We start from the raw sequence: 27,985 nt of genomic DNA on the forward strand, positions 1-27,985 counted from the left end.
ACAAGAAAGTGCCAGCAGTACAAGTAATTAATTCTTCTCTGCAGGTTCTCTATCCTGAAGCCTTCGTGGCCAGCCTGAGAGTCATCTGTTGTTTCAGTGGGAATCACTCTGTCACTAAAAGCGAGTAGATTATTTAGAAATTATGGCCCTAAATCAGAGAATTATAATCCAAGGTGGTTTATGTAAATTTTAGATTCTAATGAAATAAAGTTGGTTACCTTTTAAAAAAATTATGACTTATGGAAGAAAATTTGAGTTTTCATTACATGGGAGTTAGACTGGATGAACAGTGTTAAGGAAAACTCAATGGATCAATCATATGTTAGAGTGCCTTCCTATTGACCGATTCTGTGTATAAACTATCTCTTCCCATAACCCGTTATGTTCTGTCCAGATAGATGCAGGTTGTCGGAAGAATGTTCCCTAATTTCCTGGTAGTGTTTTGTCCACAAGGCACCATTAAAGTATATGTAAAGGAAGAACGGAGGAATCAAGGAAATATTTGGTTAAATATTTGAAGGACTTAATCGTTTGCTGCTGTCTTCATGACGTTTGTATTTTAGCCAAGACCTCTGGATCACCTTTTTTTTTTGGTATTCATTGGAGGTTTTTCCACTTTGCGAACCTTTCAACTGATGCGAAATGAAAGAAAAAATAAGGGGATTAGTTGACCAGGAGAATATGTGTTTCAAACTTTTGACTCTTATCATCAGGAAGCTTGGCACTGCTACCCTCAAGTTGCTTCTGATGATTTTCAGTTTCTGCCTGTCAGCCTTCCGCAAAGTAGTCGATCCACTAGACTAGGAGTTGGATTTTGAGTGGATGTTCGTTTCATGTGTTTCATCTTCCAGGAAGACTTAGAACTCCCGGCATATGCAGCAGCCTTGCCCTCTCCTCAATTTGCTCTTGCCTGTCAACTGATATAATGTGTGTTGGGAGAGTTTGCACCTGGTGCTAGTTCTCAGGACAGGATGGCAGGCAAATAGTCCTCGAATTGGCTCTCCCCATGCGCCTTGTCTCATTACAGGCACAATTCCCAGAGTTATAATCGGCGGCCCTGTCACGGTAGATGGGCGTCTGCTACATCTAAAAGCGGCGGTCTCAGGCAGTGAAACGCAATCTGTCAGCTGCTAGCTGGGCGCACAGTGCTGCAGTAGGAACCTCAGAGCAGGGCAGACTCCTAACTGTGCCATGGACGTTGGAGGTTTGCCTCAGTGGCATGACCTGGCTTTTCAGCTGACTGTGCTTGGAGCGCCAACACCAGTTGGTATTTAGTTATGCAAACTTCATTCTGGGCCCAGTTCTAAAATATAAGATCACCCACTGTTTTTGATCCACTGGACAGGATTTAGAACGATGTCTTAAGTTACAGCTCAATAGTGCCCCGTACTCTTTGATTGTCACCTTTGTCTTGCTGCCTGTGGGTAAATACGTAAAGTCTGGGTAAGTAAATATAAAGTTCTGAATGCAATACAGCAGTTGATTTTCAAGGAGTTTTCTTTTTCTCTTTCTCCTTCCCTTGTTGCTTTTTCCCACCTGTATAGGCCAAATTCTTATTGAGCCCACTGAAAGAGGGTGGACAGCAAAATTTGAAGAGGGCAGTAAAACTCAAAGTCAATTTTGCTATTTGTTGTCTTCTTTAGTTAAAAACAAGTTGGGTAGAAGAAGTTGAAACCATTGACTGCTATTGGGTTTTTTTATTGGCAATATAGTATTTAAATGGCTATATTGTACTTTTCCTATGGATACCCAGGAGATATCACTATTTCTAGAAGTTGAGTTTGCTGGATAATTAATTATCAATTAGCAATTATAGCCCTCTCTACTTTTGGCTCTTGAGTGGGACATAAGGATTTTACGTCAACGGGTATTACTTTTGGTTGGGCAAATGTTGAATATTGGCTAATCTCACACAGCTTTGATGACAGATGTCAGGTTCTCAACTTAGCATTTAGCTAAGATGAGATTGTAAACTCCCTAAAATGAAAGTTCATGAGAGCAGGAATTGTATCTGTCAACTGTATTGTATTGTACTTTTCCAAGCACCTAGTACAGGGCTCTGCACACAATAAGTGCTCAATAAACACTATTATATCTGCTCCTCTTCTTCCCTTTACCCACTCACTGTCTAAAGTACTTAAAAAGGTAATGCTGTTATGTGTTCGCGGACATATTTCTCTGACTTGACAGGCGGTCAGCAGGTACCCATCTTACTGTCTAATGGCAGAGGTTCTTCATTACACAGATCTGTTTGGTATTTTGGTGTTTTTGCATTAGCAACTTCTTAAACTTGGAGAACATTTTGACAGTTACATTTTTGGTATATTACAGTATTATTTAAGATTCAGTTCGTACTTGTACAGATTTTTAATGGATGAATGGGTTTAAAATCCTAGAAAAATTATGCAAATGAAGGAAAACCTGATTAGCCAATGAGAAGGAAATAGGCAACGTTGACCATGGAACGTGATCCAATATTCTGTGGCCCTAATGTAGGTGGACAACGGGTTAGATAAGTCCATTTGCTGGGATGGTAGTAGGCACCTCCATCTTTGATCCTACTGTTTAAGAATCAAAATTGATTCCACCATTCATAGAAGTTAATTTTTTAGTGATAGGTTTCAACTGCAGAAGCAGATTTCTCTTAACCTTTGGCCAATGTGATATCCTTAAAAACGTTTGACATATTTCAACTCAGAGAAGCACCAAAGCCTAATGCGTAGAGCAAATGACTTGAAGTCAGAGGACCTGGTTTTTAATCCCGTCTCTGCCCCTTGTCTGCTGTAGGACCTTGATCAAGTCACCTAACCTCTCTGTGTCTCAGTTACTTCATCTGGGATTAAGACTGTGAGGTTAATCTTCTAGACTATTAGCCTGTTGTTTGGTAGGGATTGTCTCTATTTATTGCCAAATTGTACTTCCCAAGCGTTTAGTACAGTGCTCTGTGCACATTAAGCACTCAATAAATATGACTGAATGAATGAATGAGGCCCATGTGGGACGTGGACTGAGTCCAACCTGATTACCTTGTATCTACCCAAACACATAGAACAGTGCCTGGCACATAGTAAGCGCTTAAAAAATACAGTAAAAAAAGTCTGCAAAAATGTATTTGGGATTATGAAATGCAATTTAAGAAATGTAATGAAACACTAATTATTTTAACCATCCAAGGAGTTCTTAATTACCCATATAATAAAACTTTCTTTGCATATCAATAGGACAACAATAGATTAAATAGATTAAACAATGTCAACATATAAACCTAATCTAACTTGGCAGTTTTCAAAGATTCAGACTCCATACAGTTGAAATCTTCAGTGTGATTATGTCTAAGATTGACATGTAGAAGGCATTATTTTTATCCCTGGTTTGTAAAAATTCCTAGGCAAAACATGATTATTTGGAGAATTTTTGAAAGTTAACACCCTTTCGAAGGCTGTTTGTTAAAACTGTTTGCATTGTTTTGAGACATTTTGCATTTTAATCCCTTTCCCAGTCATGTCCTCCTTGTGACTTTTTTTTCCTCTTGCCAAGAACATCCTTCAGTTCGTTTTCAATGTGCTTTTAGTGTCTGTGGTTTAAGTTAAACTTTAAACATATTCTTACTCCATTGTATGTGGTTTTGAGTATGTGGGCTTTTCTTGTACATGATAATGCTTTTGGTCTCTACTTAGTGCTTGGCGTAGTGCTTAGCTTCCTGGTTGCATTACAATACAACTAAGTGCAGTAGTATTTCTATTTCAGACACAGTTTAGCCCTTCACATGACTGCCTACACACTTATCTTTATCTTTTTTTTTTTTTGTATCTTAAAAGTCCAGGGTGTTGCTGTTACATTTTCTGAATATTATGAACTTGATTCTCAACAGAGAGAAAGGAGGCGTGAATTTTTTTAAATTCAACTTCCTCGATCCATTAATTGGATTTAAGACAAAATAGAGCATGGTAAGACAATGCAGTTTCCATATTTTTTTGGCGGTGTCATTCCCATTCTCACCCATTACCTGACTAGACCAATTTTCTCCTTGAACAAAGTCTCCACAAGGATCACGATACCGCAGTGCAATGCTCTAAAAGCCGTGTGTGGGACAAATGCATTAGCTCAGTAAGTAGCTTTGTTACATGTACATGGTGTTGGGTGGAATATCAATAAAGCATCAGTCTTCTCAGCTTCATTCTCACGGGTGGATAGGACCTCAGCAGCGTTAGCATTATTCTCAAAAACAAAAGATCAGCGATTTACAGGCTCTTAAGGAGAACTACAATTTGGAATTCTACTTATTGCTGATCAATTATTGAGTACCAGCAGTTTTAACACCAATGTATTCCACAGTGTACAGCAGAATGTTGACCATTTTTGTGTTTATTATGCCATCCTCCCTGGCAGATCTCTCGTCTCCCATCACGGCTGCTCCCTTACATCATCAGCTATGCACTCAGTTCCTTACCTCCTAAGCCAGGTAGGCATGAGAAGCAGCATGGCTTAGTGGATAGAGCATGGGCATATGCGTCAGAAAGGCCTGGGTTTGAATTTCGGCCCCACCACTTGTCTCACCTTGAGAAAATCACTTAAATTTTCTGTGCCTCAGTTACTTCATCTGTAAAATGATGATTACGACTGTGAGCTCCATGTGGGACATGGATTGGGTCCAACATGATTATTTTATATCTACCCAAGTGCTTAATAGGTGCCTAGCACACAGTAAGCGCTTAAGAAATACCGTTAAATAAATAAATGAAGCAGTCGGCCCACTCTCTCTCTCCACAGCACCTAGGCATTCTTTATATGGTTTAGCTTCATCTATAATTTGTTAGTCTCTGACTTCCCCACTTGATTGTGAGTTCCTTGAGGGTAGGGTTTGTGTTTAGTAACTATCTTGTATTCCTCAAGTGCTTAGCGAATGCTCTGTAAATAGTATTGACTGATTACAATGTTGTATTTGTCTGAAATGACTTTAAGATGTTTAATTGCAGATAGGCAGGAAAATATTTTTATTTTCTCTCTGCTGATATCACCCTTTCGTTGAGATCCTACAAAAGGCAATTTGAATGAAATAGTATACCATTTTTGCAGATGTAGATATTTTTATAATAATTTAACTTCATCCCTTTGCCTTGGACTCAAGACTTTTCATTAGCTGAGCCTACATTCTAGATACTGTAGATGCATTTAATGATTTTTATTAGAAGGATCAAATCTACTACATTGCAGTTAAAATAGTCTTGTGTTAAGACTGTTTTAGAACAGCTCTAATTTTCTGAGGTATGTCTGAGGTAGTTATTTCTCATTATGTCTCACATGCAGCAGAAGTAAAATTCCTCACTTGGTCATTTTAGGCTAACTGTAGAGCTGTTGGCCTTATGCCTTGATCAGCAACTTTTCAAGCAGCAGCTTAGCTGAGGCTCAGAAACAACTGCTTCCTCACTTTTCCGGGATCTTACAGAACGCTGTAGCTTTCTGGGCCATTCTTTCTTTTTTGCCTCCTTCTGCCTTCATGATGTCTGTTATAGAAGCAGCATGGCCTAGGGGAAAGAGCATGGGCCTGTGAGTTAGATAAATTCTGGGTTCTAATCCCAGCTCTGCCACTGGTCTGCTGTGTGACCCTGGGCAAGTCACTTAACTTTTCTGGGCCTCTGTTTCCACTTGTGTAAAATGGGGATTAACCCTCCTACCTAGTAAATAATAATGATGGTAATAATAATAATTATGGTATTTGGTAAGCACTTACTATGTACTAAGCATTGTTCTAAATGCTGGGGTAGATACAGGGTAATCAGGTTGTCCCACTTGGGGCTCACAGTCGTATTCCCATTTTACAGATGAGGTAACTGAGGCACAGCTGATATGTGGCAGAGCGGGGATTAGAACCCACGACTCCCAAGCCCCTTCTCTTTCCATTAAGCCACGCTGCTTCATACTTAGACTGTGAGCCCCATGTAAGGACAGGGATTGGGTCCAACCTGATAACCTTGTATTTACCCTAGTGCTTAGAACAGTGCTTGGCACATAAGTAAGCACTTAGCAAACACCATAATTATTACCTGAGCAGAAGCTAGGAGGACAGGGAATGGCTTGGATGAAGCATGGGACTGTGGGTCAGTGGCAGTAGGGAGGACTGAGGTAACCAGCACAGACAACTCTCCAAGCAGATGAAATGCTAGATAAAATGGCAGTCCATGGCAGAGACCGGCAGAGATGTGGAATACTGTCCTTCTTGACACATGTGCCAAGGAGGTTCATTGATTCAATCGTATTTATTGAGGGCTTCTGTATACAAGGCACTCTACTAAGCGCTTGGGAGAGTAACAATGAGAAGACACATTCCTTACTTGGCTTAGCCTTTGTTTTTTTTTGATTGTACTGAAATCAAATGCTGAAAGCATCTTAGAGATGCAGATACATTATGAAGAAAACCAGACTCGTTCTACAGATGCATTTCTTAGTAATCTGCTAGTTAGGGGAACTAGCAGTACAGTTTTTCTTTCCACCCTGAAAAGCTATGCATAAAATAATGCATGTTGGCATGCATGGGTGTTTTAATGAAGTAATTATGCTTTCATAAAACATAGCAGAGACTCTTGAGGGTTTTTCCTTCCCTGACTTGTTCTGGGGAAGGGGTGGGGAGCAACAGTGCCTCCAAAAATATCTTATTTTTTCTTTCAATTTAATAGATTCTTGTGATTATAAGCTCCTTTTGGGAAGGGAATGTGCCTGTTTATAGTTATATTGTTAGTCTCCCAAGCACTTAGAACAGTGCTTTGCACATAGTAAGTGCTCAATAAATACGATTGAATGAATGAATGAATGAATTAGCCTTCTTCAGTATGTACTGTGTAACATCTGTCTAGGAAGAAAAAAAATCAAGCCAACTGCATAAGTGTCTCTTAAAGCAATGCTAATGTTTTGCTTTGTAGAATCTTCAAAAATTGAGTACACTGGCAGAAAAATCCCCCCTTATTCTTACCTGACTTCAGAAACTGATGTCAGCTAGACATTTTGTGTGTCAATTTCAAGCACAGACATATAAATCTATAATTTTTTACTTGTACTACAGTAAATTATAATCAATGGGAGATATGCAAAACAGAATAACCTACAATTGGAAGGGGAAAGGAAAGGGGGATTAAGAGCAGTGGTTGTGAGGTTCTTTTGCTAAAGACAATCATAGGATTGGCATTATGTCTGCTGTTGGCATTTCCATGTGGGCAGGAGAGGCATTGACTTGAGTTGCAAAATATTTAATAACTATTCACTGTGAGAGAGGGGCCTGAAGCAGCCACTGTTTTCCAGTTGATTTAAGGACATGGAGAAAATAATTGTGTGTCTGCCCATTGCACTGTTTCCTCAAAAGCTCTAAAGAGATTTTGGGGATTGAATAGGTAAGGAAAGGGAAATCTCATGTAAGGGAAGTAATAATTTTTTAGAGACATTTGGAATTGCTTTCTCTGTGTTCTCACTCTTATGAACACATTAATTTTTCAACATTATATTGTACCATGTAATGGTTACCAATCTCATCCCCATAGAGATTAAAACCTAAATATAGCACTTTCTGTTTTTCATCTTCAGAAATGCTTTACAGACTCTGACTCCCATAACCAGCAACTATTATTACAAGGCTGATAATTGCAATGATTCTGATTGTATCAATCCTTCTCTCCTCCCTCTAGGGTATTTCCCCGAGGAATGTCAGCAGTATCAAAATATAGACTTTTAATCCTTGGTCTGGTGGTGGTAACATAACAGTAGAATCCAGCTTTTTAATGAATTTGCTCCCTCCGAACTATTAGCTAGGCTTTGCCCCTAATTTTTTTTTGTATCCCATTGATCTTTTTAAGCGTTAAAAAAGTCTAATTGAGATAGAAAACAATGCATAATCCCTTTGCATATTCAGATTCAGTAGTGCTTAGATGTCTGTTCGTAGAAATAGGCCCCAGAGGAAGTTTCCTTAAGCATTTAAAAATGTGACATTATCGTGGAAAAGAAGCGATATAGTGTAAAGTGCATTTCAGTACTTTTATGCAGATGAATTCAATATTGTCCTCCCTATTGAAAGAGAGCAGTAGTGCCTTTGAATGGTGGTTCTGCTTTAATTTATAGTTTGTACACATAAAAATATATTGAAGCCATAAAATTTGATTACACAAAACAGGAAAATATTACCAGTCAGCTTTGGGCTATTAAGTTTGTAAGGAAATTGAGAGTTTGATGAAGGATTAAGTAATGGCATCTTAATTGAAAATGATGTTAGGTAGATTTTAACAAGAGAAATATCTTTTACACACATCTGTAATATAATATCTGTAAATCATTTATATTAATGTCTGTCTTCCCCTCTAGACTGTGGGCTCATTGTGGGCAGGGAATCTCTCCACCAGTTCTGCTGTATTGTGCTCTGTTAAGTGTGTAGTACAGTGCTCAGCACACAGTCTTGTCTTGTCATACTGTCGAGTCGTCTCCGTCCCATAGCAACTCCGAGCTCACCTCTTCCAGGAGGCCTTCCCAGACTGAGCCCCCTTTCCCTCTCCTCCCCGCACCCTCTGCTCTTCCCCCTTCCCCTCCGCTCAGCACTGTGCTCATTTGTATATATTATTTATTACCCTGTTAATTTTGTTAATAAGGTGTATATCTCCTTGATTCTATTTATCTTGATGATGTCTTGTTTTTGTTTTGTTCGGTTTTGCTCGGTTTTGCTTTGTTGTCTGTCTCTCCCGTTTATACTGTGAGCCCGTCTTTGGGCAGGGATTATCTCTATCTGTTGCCGAATTGTACATTCCAAGTGCTTAGTACAGTGCTCCGCTCATAGTAAGCGCTCAATATATACTATTGAATGAATCTCTTCCAGAACACCCCACTCTGCAACTGCAATTGTTCTTGTGGTGTATCCATAGAATTTTATTTGTGAAAGTACAGAAGTGCTTTCTTCCACCCAGTAAACTCAAAACTCCACCCTTGACTCTCTCCCATGCCGCTACTGCCTCCCATGCCACTACTGCCTGGCACAGGTGAGTTTTGACTTGTAGCAGATTGCCTTCCACTTGCTAGCCACTGCCCAAACTAGGAGTGGAAATCCCTCTGCTTGACTCTCCTTCTGGTAGCAGAGGCTGGTAGGGTACTGGAAACTCTCCAGGTGTGATCCTGAAAGGGGCAGCACACAGTAAGGGCTCAATAAATACTATTGATTGATTGAAGAGTAACTAAGCAGAAGTTGTTTAATTTCAAAACAGCCTGCATAAGATTATACTTCATAGTATTCTGTCATGCTCAGAATCATATGACTCTATAGTAAGTTCAGCTGCCCCCTGTAAAATAAATTAGTGATACACATATTAAATTCAAGAATTGGGCAGTGTCAGAAAAAAGGAAGTTATAGAAATAATCATCTTTTCTAAGTTTGCTCCATGGTCTGCAGTATTTTATTTCTTGAAAGTTGTTTAGGTAGCTGATGAGGTGTAGGGAAATACTGAATTCTGCCTCAGGGCGAAATATTTGGGCATGTTAATGTTGCTCAGACTTTGAATGCTTTTCCTTTTGGCTGATCTTTGATGAAAGAAATGAAAGTTCTCAGGATGTTTTCCTTTTTGTGGGGCATTAGCTTGAGGGGTTTTTAAGTGTACATTAATGTTACTTATATTGCAATGCCAAGTTAAAAAGGAAAACAATCTTTGTACAAATTTTAGAACGTAATGCATTGGCCATTAAGGCGGAAGCACATACTTATTTACATTGTCTTCATTAATATAGGTGAATTTCTTGAATAATTAAAAGACCATAAGATCATCTTCCCAAGAGACATGGTCCAAAGTTCTGAAAATTCTTCATGTTAGTGGACTCAATCTGTTATTTTAGATAAATGAAGAGTAGATACTATCTATTGAGGCAGTCCCAATTATTTCACATAGTGAGTAATAGTGAGATTCTTGATTGCCTTCCTTTGTTCCCCAAAGGAAACAGTTCTGTCAGAAAGAGGAGTAGAAACAAAATCAAGGCTCAGATATGAAATTAGTAGGGCAGGTTTGAAGATTCATCCGTTTTACATAAAATAGTAAAGATGCATTAAAAATCGTAATTCTTATCCACTGCCTCTATTAATTCTGCCTTTGGAAATGAAGGTGACAGACGGTGAGAGGTGTAGATTCTAGCTGGAAGGGAATGAAGACAGAAACACCAAATCTTACACCATAAGAAAATGGGCATTCCTAATCACGACCCTGAAATAAAAGATGGCCTGCTATCATATTGGAAAATGTTATCAGGTAGTTTTGAAGCACTAATTTAGGCACTAAAGTAGTGATCTTTTGCAGTTCCAACTGTCCTGGATTACATTCTCTATGGGTTAGTAAAGACTTACAAAGCTTTTGAGGAAATTACATTCATAATAGATTTTTTTAAAAAAAAAAACTAAGTAAATTCTTATAATTGCATACTAGCCATCAACCTAAACACGAAAAAAAGGACAGCTGAAATTGTTTTGCTTATCCCATTGTTCCTAGAAAATAAAGTAAATGTCATCTGATAGGTCTTAGTTCATACCAAATGAGTATAATTTTTAGTCAGAGAGTAAATGGTGGCGTTAAACTCTGCTGAGTTTCTGACATTTAAAAGTAGTTATTTTCCACAAATAAACTAAAATCTGCTTCAAGACTTTTTTATATTCCTTCTAATTGTCCTATAACAAAATAGTTTTTTTAAGGAACAAAAAGACAAAGCACAAACATGAAAAAAATCTAAAACCAGATACTTTAAAGCTGGTAGTGTACTTTATATTCTTTTTTTGGAAAGGTGATTTAGTTTTTCCTTTACTGTATTAATGTGGCTAAAAGGACCAGTGTCAGGCCTATATACCTTGAATACACGTTTAGCTTGTCCACAGATTAGGAGCTGTGGTTGCTGTTTGCAGTGCTTGTCGCTGTTGCGGTTCTATCTCTCTGCCTCATAGATTCTCTGACGCCTTTCCTCAAAAAGAGCCACTCCATCTCAGCTGCACGCCAGTGTGGTCTGTCTGTTCTTGCTTACCAGTCCACGACAATGAGGCATTTCTCTCCAGTGTGCTTTGGAGTGCCTGTGATGTTTCTTCACGGTTCAGCAGTTGCTTAGGAACCACACGTTATCACATATCACATATGAATGTATCTCCTGCCAATACCAGGATGGGTTTGACCATGTGTGTCCTTTGATGTCACCTTTTTATATCAAAGTAAGTGAACTAAAATTAACATTTGAAATGGAATTGATCATTGGGCATTTCATCTTTCTGTTGTATCAAATTGCCGATCGATAATGTCTACTTCCCCCTCTAGACTGTAAGCTTGGGCATTTCATCATTCAGGTGTATCAAATTGCAGATTGATAATGCCTGTCTCCCCCTCTAGAATGTAAGTTGGTTGTGGGCAGGCAATGTGCCTGCTTCTTGTTGCATTGTACTCACCCAAGCGCTTAGTTCAGTGCTCTGCAAACAGTAAGCGCTCAATAAATACAATTGACCAACTTAAGAGAGTCTTTTCAACCTGTTTCTTTGTGAGTTTCCTTTAGTGTGGTGTTAGAGCCCAACCTCGCCCAGCTCCTCGTTCCTCTTCTCTAGTCATCCCTTATCTAGTCATCTGGGTGACTGGATTAATTCCTCAGCATTCTTAGTCCTTGGACTAGGATAATTGACTGGAAAACCCATGGGATACCAGAAGACTTGCTCTGGCCTTCCTAAGGTCTTGGGTTCCTGATGGGTTCATATTATTCCATTCTCATTAGGTTCAGCCAACATCAAGTTGGCGTCAGCTGAGAATGAATAGAATAATTATTCATTTTAAGCAATCCTTGGTTAGTGATTCCCACAATTCTCAGTGAAATCTCCGTTGCCTTCCTTGACATTTTAAAGACCTACAGTTGGACGGAGATTTTATGCCACCTCCTTTAGCTTTTTCACAGAAGTGTCTAGTAATTTACTTTTTACAAATGTGTTCTGTTTAATTGCACAGAATGCCTTGCTATGTTAACACGTTGCCTGAGGATTTTCATAATCATGCACATACAAGCTGCTCCTTAAATGGTTCTCTGAATTATTGTGTTCTCCTTTTTTTTATATAACAGAATATATTTGTGTTTATAATCCGTTCTAACTACAGTCTCGTCGGGACACTTATTATTGCACTGGCTCTAAAAAGAAAGTTTCTGAAAACCATTAATGAATAGTACAATAGCTCAAAGTGAACATAATTCAGAAGGTCTCAAAATGAATTATACCTATTTATTAGACCAGAATTGGTATCTATCAATATAAAGTGATTCTATGCCACAACCAATCAACCAGTGATATTTATTGAGTGCTTATCGTGTGCATAGCTTGGGATAGTACAGTATAACAGAGTTGGCAGATATGTTCCCTGCCCACAGTGAGCTTGCAGTCTAGAGAGGAGACATCTCTGCTTTCCCTCCACCAATATCAAAGTCTACAAATTTACGTATGCTACATATTTGTTTTTCATAAAATTTGAGCTACTGACTTTCACTTCCCTAATGCACCCATAGTACCTTGAGATGTTTAAGGAAGGCCAAAAAAAGGCCCAAATGATCACAAACTAGAAGTGTTCCTATTTTGCTTCTCTGCCTCTCTATTTTTTTGTGTTTTGTACAGTCAGTTTTTCATTTTGTGATCTTGCTCATTTCATCTTTGGCTCTCAAGATCAAAAATAAGAGTGAGTTTGTTTATTTGAAGTTCTGGGAAGTTCTCCAAAGGTGGAGTAACATGGCAGATCATACCAGACACCTTAAGAGAACTGCTCTTACAAATGAGTAATGTCTGTACTCTTGGGCCTCTCTGTACTTTGTTCTCTCTGGTTGTGGGCGGTGAGGAGAGAAAAATGGCAGCCCTGGCCGGCAGTTGGCCTCAATTTGTATTTACTAAGTTGAGTTATTTGATTTTTTTTTTAATACAAGGAGCATGAAGAGAGGTGCTATAAATTGGCTGGATTTGGGAATGATCATGTTCACTCCAGCCAATAAACTGAAAGAAGTGATAGCTCTTGATCTGTAGACTGCAAGCGCCAACTGGGCAGGGATCACGCCTACCAGCTCTTTTTAATTGTACTTTCCCCAGCACTTAGTACAATCTTGTAAATGTTCAATGCACCAGCAATTAAGATTTAGATCCCTAAACTTCAGACTTTTAAGGTAAGAGGAAATATTTGGGATGTAAGTTGCTTTACTGAGCTTTCAAATATTACATGCTTTTTTTGCCTGTAAATGGACTTCATATGTATGAAACCATTTTCATCTGTGGCGCCCTTATGCATAGTAGATGCTCAATAAATGCTATTGATTGGAAAATTTCACATGAACAACATATAAAAATAGTATCTTTTTCATGAGTTTGAATTTATCCAACATAGTTTCAAAATTTATTCAAAAACATTGAATTTAACCCTTTAGACTGTAAACTCATTGTGGGCAGGGAACGGTTAACCAACTCTGATCTATTGTATTCTCCCAAGTTCTTAGTACAGTGCTCAGGACAGATTGATAGGTTTGTTAGCTTTTACAGCCATGACTTAACTGCAGTGTGTGACAAACAGTTCATTCACTATAAGGTATCCAAGAAATGTTAGATGTAATGTTTGGTTTGATGTAGTAGTCCAGGCAATTTTAAAGAGTCTCACTTTGTCAACTCTTCCTGCCCAAAGCCAGGTGATCTGCCCAAGGTCACACTGTCAGCATTTAGAACCTGAATGTTTTGATTTATAACACACACTTGTCAGCTGTGTTACCTTAAGCAAGTCACTTAACTTCTCTGTGCCTCAATTACCTCATCTGTAAAATGAGGACTAAGACTGAGCCCCACTTGGGACAACCTGATTTCCTTGTATCTACCCCAGTGCTTAGAACATAGCACTGGGCACATAGTAAGCACTTCACAAATACCATCATTATTATTATTTTTGTTACTAGATCATGCAGCTTCTTCAAATCAATTTTAAACAAATTGGATTTGTTAGTTGTTGTTAATAGTTGCTCTTAGCTATGTGATGAATTTCTTCCCTTTTTTCTGTTAATTCTGTCTGTTTCTCTGGGGACATCTAGTAGCTTGGAAGTCCCAGGATAGGCACAGAGCAGCAACTTCTCTAGCAAGCGTAGAGATCGTGAGAGTGGGAGGTGTGATGGAAGTTGCATGAAGTTTCAGGAGACTTGGGGACCTCTAATTCTAAAGCTAGAACAGCTATTTTGAGTTCTGTAAACCCTCAATACACATGGTTTAAATCCCAGATGTGGAGGTCTAGTTGTTTAAAACCTTGACCAGTTCCAAATAATCCCAGATGTCCATGGGAATCATTTAGAGCAGCGGGGTTCCTCTGGCACCTTGCATGGCATAACTGTTGAGCCCTAGGTAAATTACCCTGCCTTCCATTGGTTTTTCTGCCCCGGTTTAACCAGCATTTGTTCCAGAGGGTAACACCAGCCAATCTGTCCATAATTGCTACCTCTAGTGCTTTTGGGGCATTGCTTTCATGACGAATCTGAAAGTCTCTCCCATTTTCCTGCCTCTATTCCTACCAAGCCAGCAGAGGCAATGTGGGGGAACCTTGGCATTATGGCAAAGGTTATATTAGGTGAGAGCAGGATGTAGGGTTTATGCTGACTAGCAGAGGAGAGCCAGCTGCTGCCACTTACTGGAATTTCCATGATGCAGCCATGAGCATGACTGCTGTTACCACTGCAAACCCACCCTTCCCAAAGGAGGTCCTCGGGTGCAGCCGAAAGATACTTGCCCCCCAACCGTGGCCACAACCGGCTCCAGTGGCTGAACTCCTTTCCCTCCCCACACCTCTGGCCTGTTGTTGGGGACAAGATGTGTGTGGTTTGGGGGAACTGTAGCCCTGGCCAATCCAGCTCAGAAAATGCAGAGTTCAGCTTCAGTAAATCCAGAGGGGAAAAGAGCTCCCAAACCTCCAGAGAGAGGGTGGAGACAGAGGTTTACAACACCCACCCCCTATATTCTCTCCCCTCACCCCCAAACCATTGGCTTCAAAGGAGCTTATCTGGTCAGAGCCACAGTGGCTGCAAGGGTGCTACATGGGCAGAGCCACACCAGCTGCTGCACTGAGAAAGCCCTGATGGCTAATAGCCCTATTAACAATAATAATGTTGGTATTTATTAAACGCTTACTATGTGCTGAGCACTGTTCTAAGTGCTGGGTAGATACAGGGTAATCAGATTGTCCCACGTGAGGCTCACAGTCTTCACCCCCATTTTACAGATGAGGTAACTGAGGTACCGAGAAGTTTAGTGACTTGCCCAAAGTCACACGGCTGACAAGTGGCGGAGCCGGTTTAGAACCCATGACCTCTGACTCCTAATCCCGTGCTGTTTCCACTGAGCCACGCTGCTTCATTAGTAGTTGTTAGTGGGAGATTCCTCCCTTGCTAGGCTGGGGCTCAGAGACCTTTCTTGTTGGGCATGAATCAGTGAAGGCAGGACGCTAAGGGAAACGTACATGTACATTCTGCACCTACTCATCACAATTCTCTCCTATTTAGACTGTGAGCCCAATGTGGGAGAGGGACTGTCAGACCTGATTAACTTGTATCTATCCACCCCAGGACTTAGAACAGTTCTTGACACATAGTGAGCACTTAATAAATTACATTAAAAAAATTAATAATAATAATGGTATTTACACTTGGGAGAGTACAGTACAACTGAGTTGGTAGACTTGTTCCCTGCCCACAAGGAACTTACATAGTAAGTGCTTAACAAGTACTATAATAGTAATGATTGTTTAATTAGAAGAATATTGTACATTAATAAGCTATAAATAAGTTTTATATTGCTGTTTTAATCATCTTTAGCAGGTACTACAAACTTGCATACAGAATAGTTATAAATAGAGTTAATGGACAGTGGTACTGAAAATTTTAATGATAATTTATAGAAAACTTTCATGTTAACGAGTAATATAGCAAACCTTCCATTTAAATATATGTGTATATATATAAAAACACAAAGTGTATTCTTAATTGTGTTTCTAAATTAGGATGAACCAGTTTCAGTATAACACAGTTTTAGTTTAACTGATGCAAGTCTAGGTTTCACAGAATTTACTGCCCGTCAATACCATTGAGCGCTTACTCTTCAGAGCACTGTACTACTATAATAGAAATAGAAAACAGAGTGGCCTAGCTGGAAGAGTACAGGCTTCAGAGTCAGAGAACCTAGGTCCTAATCCCAGCTCTGCCATTTGCCTGCTGTGTGACCTTGGGCAAGTTACTTAACTTCTCTGTGCCTCAGTTTCCTTATCTGTAAATTGGGGATTTAGTACCTGTTTTCCCTCCCACTTTGACTGTGAGCCCTATGTCTAGTGCAATTAACTTGGATCTCCCCAGCACTTAGTACTGTGGCACAGAGTAAGCACTTAACATGGCACAATTCTTATCATTATTATAATTAGTATTATTGCTGCCCCAGAACTTAGCACAGTGCTTGTCTTATAGCAAATGCTCAATAAGTATCATTATTATCACCATTATTATGATTTTTTGAGTAATTTGTAAGCTCAATTTAACTTTTGATGTAAGCTCGGCTCTAGACTGTAAACTCGTCGTGAGCAGGAAATGTCTATTTATTGTTGTATTGTACTCTCCCAAGTGCTTCGTACAGTCCTCTGCACACAGTATGCACTCAATAAATATGATTGACTGACTGAATTGTGATTTTTCTAGTAGACGATGACCTAAGGATAATAGCAATGTTGAGATGGCCTTTCTGCAATATTAATATGCACATTACTGTTTTCTTTTCAGGAAATAAAACTATTAAGCATCTTACAACTCTTACTAAAACTGTTTTTCAGGAATAGGAGATCAAATAATTTCTTTTTTTGGTAAATCTTTATTTTATTATTTATAAAGTACTTTCTATTGCTGTTAAATGTTGGCTGCCATACACATATTTCTATTCAAAACTCTAAGGTTTCTTTCTTTGCAGATTTAAATAAGATCTTAATACTAAATCTCTGAGTACTGGAGGAAGTTTTCTGGCATATAGGAAGACATGCTGTCTCCCTGGTTACTTGCCAGGTTGAAATGCTAGAAAGAGCCAGATAACGAAGGATCACTCCTCCACAAGCTTCTGGGAAGGTTGCTTTTATTTTCTCTGGCGTAAGAGTTTTTTTAAGGGATGGAAGGGAAAATGGGGAGGAATGCTAGTGCTGACCTTATTGTAATTAAGAATTATGTGCAAGGTACCACAAAAATGACTTTGGAGTGACTCTCAAAGGAGACACTGAATACTTAGGGGGTCTCACCATTTATTAAGTGTACAAAACAGTACATAGAAGTAGGTACGGTAAAAAGTAGTTCAAAGCGACATTCCCGGCTTTTTGAATTACAATATTAGTGCTTATTCAGTGCTGAGCACTGCACTCAACATTGGTGAAGTTAAAAGAGACATAGGTTGGACAGATTCTTGACCTTTGAGGTAGGGAGTAATGATAAGTAACGATAAAATCAACTCTTCCATGGTCTGTTTACCCAATTTTTGTGGTTTATCCAACACCTTTGTATATCTTTAATACTCGCTGCCATTTGACCATCTTTATTCATATTAACAACTACTATAATGTAAATTGGAAGTGGATGTGAAATTTAAATGTCAATTTTATTACTCTACAGCTCAGGTGAAAGGTGTGTGGGTGAAGACAAAAATGTATAGCAAAAATAAAGGTTTTAATTATCTGGGAAATTAATTTATTCATGTTTTAATCACTCCCTGTAGATAATACTTAGTCATAGACTATATTTTAAAATTACTGTAGGCTTTAGGAAGCTAGATGCAAAGCAGTGTTCTAAATCCATGTATGTAATCAGCAGTCTTATGTGCTTCTAGAGTCCACATGCCTTTAAAAGAGTCTTACTGAAAAAAAGAAGCCTTTGATTATGTGATCGTTAAAGTTTGTAATTTACTATTTATAATCAAAGGCCAATGCTAATTTTGAATATCAATAAACACTTTATATTTTGAGACAATTTGTTATTCTGTATTGTTAGCTTCACCTCTTCAGCTGTGGTAGCCATCTCTTTGCAGAGTTTCCGTAATCGCTGCCCCAGGCATCACAAATTCTCCTGAGTACTCAACTGAGTGACCAAAACACTCAATGGTTGGTCTCATTGTTCAGTTCTTGGAAGAGGAGGTGAGAGTAGTAGTAAAGCAGGCTTTCTTTTATTGTCCGTGGTTTGCTGAGTAGATTTTGCTATGAAGAAGATGAGCTTGATTCCTGTGAACACTGGGCACTTTTCAGTAAACTCATGACAATTAGACAAGATTAAAATATTTTACTAAGGGAAGAATAGCAAAGAATTTGATTGAATTTTGCTAATGTAGAATTTTCGTGAAAGGCACTTGGGGAGTTGGAGAAATATCTGGCAAAACGGTTTGGACTTGAAAATAAATCTGAGTTCAGAAGACTTAGTTAGACCTAGAGTTGAGGAGGAGGAGGACCGTGGCATAGTGGAGAGAGCACTTCTGGGGGTCAGAAGGTCATGGCCTCTAATTGCGGTTCCACCACTTGTGTGCTGCGTGACCTTGGGCAAGTCACTTCACCTCTCTGTGCCTCAGGTACCTCATCTGTAAAATGGACATTGAGACTGTGAGCCCCATTAGGGACAAGGACCGAGTCCAACCCAGTTTGCTTGTATCCACCCCAGTGCTTAGTACAGTGCCTGGCACATAGTAAACACTTAACACGTCATTATTAATTGTTAGGAAAATCTTTAAACATTTCATTTCATATTGAACATATTTAGCAAAGGAATTGCAACCCAGTTAAGAGTAAGATATCAGCCATCTTTGGAAAATGTGGTTGTATCAAGAATATAGTGTTGAATCTCATAGGGTTTCCCCAAGGGAAAAGGGAAGAAAAATTCAGTCAATAATAACATTTTTGAGTGCTTATTAATAATAATATAATACTAATAATGGTATTTGTTAAGCACTTATTATGTGCAAAGCACTGTTCTAAGCACTGAGATAGATACAAGTTAATCAGGTGGGACACAGTCTCTGTCCCCCCGGGGCTCACAGTCTTAATTCCCATTTTACAGATGTGGTAAGTGAGGCACAGAGAAAAGTTAAGTGACTTGCCCAAGGTCACACATCAGGCAAGCAGCAGAGCTGGAATTAGACATGGGTCTTCTAACTCCCAAGCCCGTGTTCTTGCCACTAGGACATGTTGCTTTCCTTTTCCCGGCAGAATGCTGTACTAAGCACAATAGAGTTAGTAGACAAGTTTTCCTGACCTCAAGGAATTTACATTCTAATGGGGGAAGACAGGCAAAATAAATTACAGGTAGGGGGAAGCAACCAAGTTTAAAAATGTATTCATAATGCTGTAGGTTGGGAAGAGTTAGGGTGAGTACCTAAAGTAATTAGGAGATATTTAGAAATATCAGCTGCCTATGGTTTATGTACTCTTTTAAAAGGCCTCCACACGTGAACTTTCTTAGCATCTCTGGTTAGGTAATTTTCTTTCAGTGGTACTTGTTAAGTGCTTACTTTGTGCCAGGTACAGTACTAAGCGCTAGGGTACATATATACTGATCATCTTGGACACAGTCCATGTCCCACCTGAGACTCACAGTCTTACCCCATTTTTCAGATGAGGTATCTGAGGCACAGAGAAGTGAAGTGACTTGCCCACGGTCAAGCATCAGACAAGTGGTGGACCTGGGATTAGTACCCATGACCTTCTGAGTCCTTGGCTCTATACACTAGGCCTGCTGCTTCTCCATTTAGACTAAATGAATGAGGAGGAGGTCAAAGTAATCAGTCCACAGTGATTTCCCAATCCAGTAAGTGTCAGCTGAATATCTGACCACTCTTTGAGTTATTGATTGAAAACCAGAAATTTGCAAGATGGAGTCTGACCTGTAGAATGATGAGGTTATAGTTAGTATCCAGAAAGACTATAAAAATTTATTCATTCATTCAGTTGTATTTATTGATCACTTACTTTGTGCAGAACACTGCACTAAGTGCTTGGAATATACAGTTCAACAATAAAGAGAAACAGTTCCGGTCCTCGCTGGGCTTACAGTCTAGAAAGGAGAAGGCAGAAATCAAAACAAGTAAACAGGCATTCAGTATAAATAGAATTATAGATATATTCATAAATAGCACATAAGTGCTATGGGGCGGGGAGGTTGGGGGGAAGAGCAAAGGGAGCAAGTCAAGGTGTACACGGAAGGTGGGGGTTACTAGTCTGTATTCTTTACATTTTCTGGTGAATGGTAAATGAGGGAGCTGGTTTTATTTAATTTTTTCTCCCATTGGACATTAAATGCATGTGATTTATTGTAATGACAACAGGAAACCGAATGTGGGTGGGTGTGGGGTTTAAACTCTGTGGGAGAATGTGCAGTCAAGACCTCTACCCAAGTCGTGTTGCCTAAAGCGAATGCCTTTTTGATGGCCAACTTTTGCTGGTGAGAAGTGATTAAAGAAAAGGTATTTATGCTTATTTTAGATATGACTAATTTAAGGTGCAGGATTTATTTAGTCTGTAAACTCATCGTGGGCAGGAAACATGTCTGCTAACTCTGTTATACTCTCCCAAGCGCTTAGTGCAATGCCTTGCAGATAGAGAGCGCTTAATAAATGCCATTATCTAGATTGAAGAAGAGCCATTTCTTCTTAAATTTGAGAGAACATTTCTTTGGAGATTTAAATGTATCTGTATTTGTTAGAATGTGGTAGAATATACATATTGAAGTCGGTTAATGTGTTTCGTGAAAGTATTGAGCTGAAGGTAAAGTTTTTGTGACAGCATAACGGTAAGTCCTTTGTGTAGTGTTCTAAACACAGTAAGTTCTCAAGAGAGACCATTGATTTTTGTGTTTTTATAACACCTTTGCTGCATGCAAATCCTAAAATTGTATTTTTAGCCCTTCAAAAATAAAGGCGTAAGAGTCCACTTTGAAGCAGAAATAAGACAAATACATATGGCTAATAAATCTAATTATGTCTATTAATGTTGACATGCTCTCACATACTTAAAAAGACTTCGCATTGCAAGATTCTGGTTGCATCCTGTATGTAAATTGATGTGGTGAGCCACTGTGTGGCTTTAAAAGTAGCCTTGTTGGTAGAGATTTTTTTGAATGTTTTATTTTTTATTCTAGCTACCTATTAAGTTTGAATGAAATCAAAACTTAATTGCCTCTGTGAAGATGCCTCAGTTTGGTGCACTTGCCTATCATTTTTTTTCCCCTAGATGTTAGTTTTTTGGTCTTTAATGTTTTCTTAAAAATTGTTGCTTTTGAAAGCAGGAGTCTGACACACAGTGATTCAAACCACTATATATTTGAAACAATTTTATATAATTGGTGAAAAAAGTTTGGGTCATCAAATAGATTTGAACATCTGCCTAAGATCGCCAAATCAAATATTGTGAATTTTTAATTATTTGAACTAATTTGAAACTATTTTAGATAAATGGCTTATCACTATAGTTTTATCATATACCACTGGTAAAGTGGTTACAGTTTTAAATATTTAATTAGCTTTATCTAGTAGTTTATGGGCGGGGAATGAGTTTGATGTTATCTTGTACTCTTTCAAGTGCTTAGTACAGTGCTTTGCACACACTAAGTGCTCAATAAATATTAATAATAATTCTTATTAAGCACTTACAGTGAGCAAAGCACTGTGCTCCTATCAATACCAGGATGTCTTTGACCATGTGTGACCTTTGATGTCATCTGTTTGTATCAAAAGGAACTTAAGTTAACATTTGAAATGGAATTGATCATTTCATCGTTTTTGTGTATCAAATTGCTGTTTGATAATGTCTGTCTCCCCCTGTAGACTATAAGCTCATTGTGGGCATGGACTGTGTCTGTTTATTGTTGTATTGTACTCTCACAAGCACCTAGTACAGTGATCTGCACACAGTAAACACTCAATATGATTGACTGACCGACCACTAAGCTCTAGGAGAAGGTAAAGAAGTAGGAATGGGTCACAAACCTGGTTCCTAGGTGGGCTCACAATCTAGAATTTGTGCTGATTCTGATCAATTGTGTGTCCACTAATGGCTGGGACCAGGCCGTTTGCATGTTTTACTCTACCAAGAGCTTATTACAAGGGTCACACACAGCAGGTGCTTAATAAATATTATTGGGTGATGAATTCCCCACCCTTTTCCTGGAAGTACTGGAGCTTTTGGAGGAATTGCAAAAGCCACTGGAACTGGCTGTACAAGTTCTGGCTGCTTCTTGTTCCTTCAATGTTCTGGGGAAGATGTAGAGAAGTCATTTCTCTCTGAAAACCTCCAAATCATGCTTTCAGTGGATTATTCTGTTTCATAAAATTGCAAGTTTTCTCATTCCAGATATTTAGAAGTCAAAGATGTATTGTCTCAAACTTGCTAGCACCTCGTTAAAATTTCTAAAAGACAGAAGTGAAAAGTTTAAACAAACTAAATGCCCCTGAAATAGTCCTGAGTTATATTAAAATCTTAAAAAATTACTATTTTCCTTTAAATTTAGGCTTATCAGTGAACAGAGTTCTAGCACTTGCAAAAATTTATATCTTCAGGGTCCAACATTAAGGTTTTTTGAATTTGGTATATATATTTTTTCTTTTTGTTTTGTTTTTGTCTGTTATAAGAGTATAAACATCTTTTATTGTATGTTTCCAAGGGAATAGCCCAGGGCTCCATACAGAGTAGTCACTTAAATGATGTTGATGAGGTTCTTCACTTTTGTTTTGCACTAATTCTCAATAAAGCAAAAAATACCCATTGCCAAACAACTTACTAAAACATCCTTGATTGTCATGCTCAGAAATAGCTTATAAAATGGGTAAGAGAACAGCAGATCCAGCTGACGATGAGATCTCTTAACTAGTTGCAGGCAGAGAACGTGCCTACCAACTCTGTTATATTGTGCTGTCCCAAGTGCTTAGTACAGTGCCCTGCACACAGTAAGCAGTCAATAAATACTATTGATTGAAAACTTCTGTTCTGAGACTTCAGGACTGCACTCCCCATCCTTCTTGGCCATCTTGCCCTGTAACCTGTTTTACTGTCTCGGCCTATGGACTGTAAGCTCCGTGGGGGCAGGGATCATCTTTACTACCAGCTATTGTACTGTACTCTCCCAACTGCTTAATACACTGCTCTGCACACAGTAAGTGCTCCATAAATAACATTAATGGATTGACTGAAGCTCCTCTCTATACTGTAAGCTCGTAGTGGGTGGAAAACGTGTCTGCCAACCTTTTGTGTTGTACTCTTCTGAGCACTTAAGTATGTGCTGTGTGCATAGAGCTCAATAAATAATGGTGATGGTGATGATGATAATTATTGATTAACATGCTGGTCAAAGTGGGAACTGCTGAGAATGAGTGGTTGGATAAGAGCAACCCAGCAACGCTTTTGCAGTAAACACCTTGAGTATATATCCTATATGTTTGTTCCTTTTGTACAAAATATTAATACTCTATATTAATACTCTCTCTACCTCCCAACTCTAAAATAAAGCCCCACGAAACAGAGGCAGTCTCATTCAGGCCTCTTGCTAGGGGAGAGACAGCAGTACCATTCATTGACTGTGTTTCTGAGCAGCCTTACTTAGAGCTGCAGTCAAACAATCATTTTTTGAGCATTTACTGTGTGCAGAGCACTATGCTAAACACTTGGGGAAGTACAATAAAACAAGAGTTGGTAGACTCGTTCCCTCTTCACAATGAGGTTGCATTTCAGAACCTTCACAAAAGTTGTTTGTGGCAGTCACCAAGGGAGTTTATTGATAGTTGACCCACCAGAGGCTCGTTTCAGAAAGCAAGTGGCATGATTCCCTCCCTATTTTCTACAGACACATCGTGGGAAGGGTCATCTCTCAAGGGCACTCATACACACGGGAGCAGTGCTATTATTAGTGGTATCATCTTTGTATAAAGTCAGCTATATATTTGTGTATCTCTAGCTTCAGATGCCGCCAAACTAAATGAAACTAAAAACAGTTGAACCCAGGAGAGAGAAAATCTCCAATGGGTAATTATTTTGACTAGTGATTTAAGCCAACATAAAACTGCTCATACCGGTGTATCTTCTATATCCTAAAAGAGCATTGTGACAAATCAGCATATTAGTCATCTCCTTTAATTTGCAATTATTTCCAAGTTATTTTCTGAATGCTTTTAAGACAGAAATATTAATCGAAAGATTAGCTTCCTCTTGTGTTGCTAGGAGATCTGAGAACCTTCAACACATTCTCCCTGCTCTTAGTCGCCTTTGTCCTTTGAGCATTATTTGGCAAATTGATAATAGAAATAGTTCAGAGGAAATTATTTTTTGTTGAACTAAAGCTATTTATTTTCAGGAAGACCATATCCTGAGAGTTTTAATATAGTTCTGGCAATATCTGGCACAATTGGTAAATAAAAAAGTACAAACCATATGGCAAGTATTTGTAAGCATTTTATCAAATGTAAGATCATTGAAATAAGTATTCCTGCAAAACCCTCTTAAGCTACGTCTGTGCAACATGTAGCTTTCCAAACTAGTCACTTTGTGAGTTCTACGTTTTTGTTTCATCCGTCTGTTACAAGATTAAAGTCTTTCATTTTTCTTAGAATTGGTGCCCACTGGACTTGTAGCTACTTGTGCCATTTCATGCTTGGGAAGAGCAAAAGACAAAATGTTATGGTTGTCTCTCTTCTAACTGAAATTTTAGTTCACATTTCAGATAAGGCAAAACTTTCCTTACATTTCAGTAATGAATAAAATTGCACACCGCCAAATAGATTTTTCTTGCTCTGTACTTCTGTTATGGTATGTTGTTCCTCCCCACACTTTGCATGCTTCCTATGTGCTTTCTTAGTACTGTGGTAACATTTAAATTTCTTGTCAGAGCCACTTTGTACCTGTTTACCATTTTTCCATCTTAGTCTCATTGGCGTGTGCCTTTGCACCAGGCAAGCAGAGTTTTGTTTCCCTCTCACCCACTTTCCTCTTTAATTTAACATGTCTAACCTTTGACAAGCCAAATAGTACCGATTTTTTTCTCACTTGTTGACTACTGAGCCCAAGGCCGTACAGGTTATTAGTGCCTTCAGCTCTGTCCTGAAGCCTTCAGTCTCATTCTTGCCAATCATTAACTCCCTTTAACTATTGAAGATCGTTCAAACTATTTCACAGGCAGCAACGAGTGCACCCAAAGGCCCTCCATCCTTTCCTCCTGCTGCCACGTCCATTTTCTCTTCCTTTCCTTGTTCCCTGGAGTAGGGCGCACACTTCATTGCTTGAAAATGCAGTGCTTCAACATTTAACTTTTGATTCCTCTTCATCTGTCTTCAGTACGATAGACTTGGATGTGTTTGAACCAGCCATCTCTTGAGCCAGTCATGTTCATCACCTATCACCTCAACTCCCTCCTCCCATTCCTGTCCTAGCCTTGAACAGGCTGCATTCTCACAGTACCTCTCTGGTTCTAACTGGCATCTAGGCCCCATACCATTTAGATTGCACCCTCTTCGGGCTCCTGAGGCTGACTGGTTTTAGGAAGGTTTCCAGTGACCTCTCTCAGCCCATGTAAAGGTCTGTTCCAGGGGTGGCCAAATTGTGACTCTTTTTCACTTGTTGGGTGGTTTTCATAGTTAAAACCTAGGTAAAGTATGCTCTGTTACTTATTTACCACAATGCGCTGTAGCGTGCTGCTGCTTCAGCCATTCTGCCGCCTCGGTCCTTCCGATGCCGGGGGCTCCCCCCGCAATGTGGGCTTGGGCCACTGAGGAGTGCAGTATCCAGCCCTACTCTCACCTCCACCCTGGTTATCTCTTGCTTACCACAGTCTCTTACCACCAATCCTCCCTGTCTCCCCCGCAACCCCGCGGTTAGCCCTGCTCTCCATTGTTCTCTGCCACTGCCTTTTTTAGTTCGGGGTTCTTCAGTTCACATGGCCCGGTCATTTTTGGTCTGTTCTTTGTTCGAGTCCTTGACATGTCTACTGATTTCAACAGAGGTGACTGCCTTCTACTCCTATAAATGCTCTCCAGGCATGAGTTTCCAGTTACTGCTGTAACTGTTCTAAGTTTCCTCCGCTGGCCCTCCTTCCTCTAATCAGGTTTTGCTGAGGGAGTCCCTCAGAGGCCAGTTCTGGACCCATTACGCTTTTCATTTTATATACATTCTTATGGGTAGTTAAGCAACTCCCGTGGTTTCAGTTACCTCTTCTATGTGCATGACTCCTCAATCTGCATTTCCATCCCTGCCCTTTCACTTGCTTTTCAGTCTTGACTTTACCTCTGCTTTTAGGCTACACCAATTTAGGAGACTCACTGACACTTGAAACTTAGCCTAAACCCGAATTCCTTTTCTTTCATTTTAATACATTTCCCTTACCTGTCTTTCCCATGTGCTGTCAACCAGGCCACCATTCTCTTTGTCCCAGGATTTGCAGTTTTCAACTACTCTTTTATTTATATCCCATTTTCAGTTTGGATCTGAAATCCTGGTGAGGTTCTTCTTCAGTAATGTTTTATGACCTGCCCCCTTGTTTTTACTTTACACTCCCTACTGTAAGGAGGAGGAATAGAAAGACAAATAGGGGAGTGTGTAAGTCGATATGCATAGAAGTGCTCTGGGTGGTTGTGAATGCCCAAGTGCCCCTGTAGGAGTTGCGTGGATGTGATCTGGGAAAAATAAAACTGAACCAAGGAAAGCCTCCTGAAGTAGCTGAGGTTTTATAATGGGAAAGCCATAAAATGGTCTGATGGGTTTGAAGGGGAAGGAAAGTCCAGGAAGAAGGAAGAATATGAGGAAAGGGTTCTAGGTGGAAGAGGTGAGAAGAGTTGATTCTATTGTTATGCAAGTCATTTTTCTGAAATGTTAAGTAGAGGACTTTCTCCAGTATCTCCAGTGACTCCACACAGACTGTCAAAGAACAACTCTTGACAGTTTGGTATCATGGCTTTCCATGACTGATTCCCTTATGCCTGGCTGTCTTCCTTTCCTGTTGCAACTTTTAAAAATCATCCCTACCATTTGATATTCCTGATTCTGTATCCAAAAACTCCTTCCCCTGCTGCTTAAAACATGCAGCACCATGTTCTGCCACAACACTCGATAAGGGAGAAGCATTGTGGCCTATTGGAAAGAACATGGTCCTGGGAGTTAGTGGACCTGGATTCTAATCCTGGCTCTGACACTTGTCTGCTATATGAGCTTGGGCAAGTCACTTCACTTCTGTGTCTGTTGCCACATCTGTAAAATGGGGATTAAAGCTGTGAGCCCCATGTGAGATATGCACTGTGTCCAACCTGATTAATGTGTATCTACCCCAGCACTTAGAACAGGGCTTGTCATGTAGGAAGCGCTGAACAAATACCCCATCATCATAATAATAATAATACTCTTTCAGATAGTTGGAAAAGTCTTTTCTTGCTTCCCCCAAACTCCAAACAAAACCTTATCCTAAATATTTCCCTTTCAGTGTGTTTTTTTGTTTTAGCTATTTAGTGAATTGCAAAATGGTGCTTTTATTAATCCGTTCATTATTTCATATTCCCCACTACAGAGTAAGATCATGCCTACTAATTGTGTTACACTCTCCCATGTGCTATGCACACAGAAAACATTCAGTAATACCATGGATGGATAGATTTCTTGGACTAAATTCTGTTTCTTTGAAATAGTTTGATTATTATTTTGTCAGATTATATTTATTTTCATTTAGTTCAATTTCAGAAGTTTTATGTGACTATAGAAAATAGATGTTTCCTCACTATCCCAAGAGTAGGCCTAATGTAAAGTGCATTGCAGCCTTCTCTAGGCACGATTCAATAAAATCTATTTACCTTAACATCATAATTTGTTTTTCATAAGATTGCAGGCTTAATATAAATTAGCAAGGTTTTTGTATGCTGTGTTTGTAAAACTACAGTGCAATTAATTTTTCAATAGAATGTATTGAATTCATTTTTTATAAATGTACATTT

At 39.1% G+C, this 27,985-nt stretch overlaps 1 protein-coding gene across 5 annotated transcripts in view; it reads left to right on the plus strand.

The window, feature by feature from the left end:
- Window positions 1-27,985, plus strand: part of MEF2A (myocyte enhancer factor 2A) — a 176,794-nt gene that overhangs the window by 45,176 nt on the left and 103,633 nt on the right. The window contains exon 1 of one of the 5 annotated variants that reach the window (XM_029064414.2): window positions 3,929-3,947. The exons of the other annotated variants lie outside the window; for them this stretch is intronic. The gene's annotated coding sequence lies outside the window, so the exon portion shown is untranslated. Of the gene's footprint in view, window positions 1-3,928; window positions 3,948-27,985 lie in introns of those variants that run through there. 5 annotated transcript variants of the gene reach the window in all.

This window comes from Ornithorhynchus anatinus, chromosome 5 (genome assembly GCF_004115215.2).
Source record: "Ornithorhynchus anatinus isolate Pmale09 chromosome 5, mOrnAna1.pri.v4, whole genome shotgun sequence".
Classification (NCBI taxonomy): Eukaryota; Metazoa; Chordata; class Mammalia; order Monotremata; family Ornithorhynchidae; genus Ornithorhynchus; species Ornithorhynchus anatinus.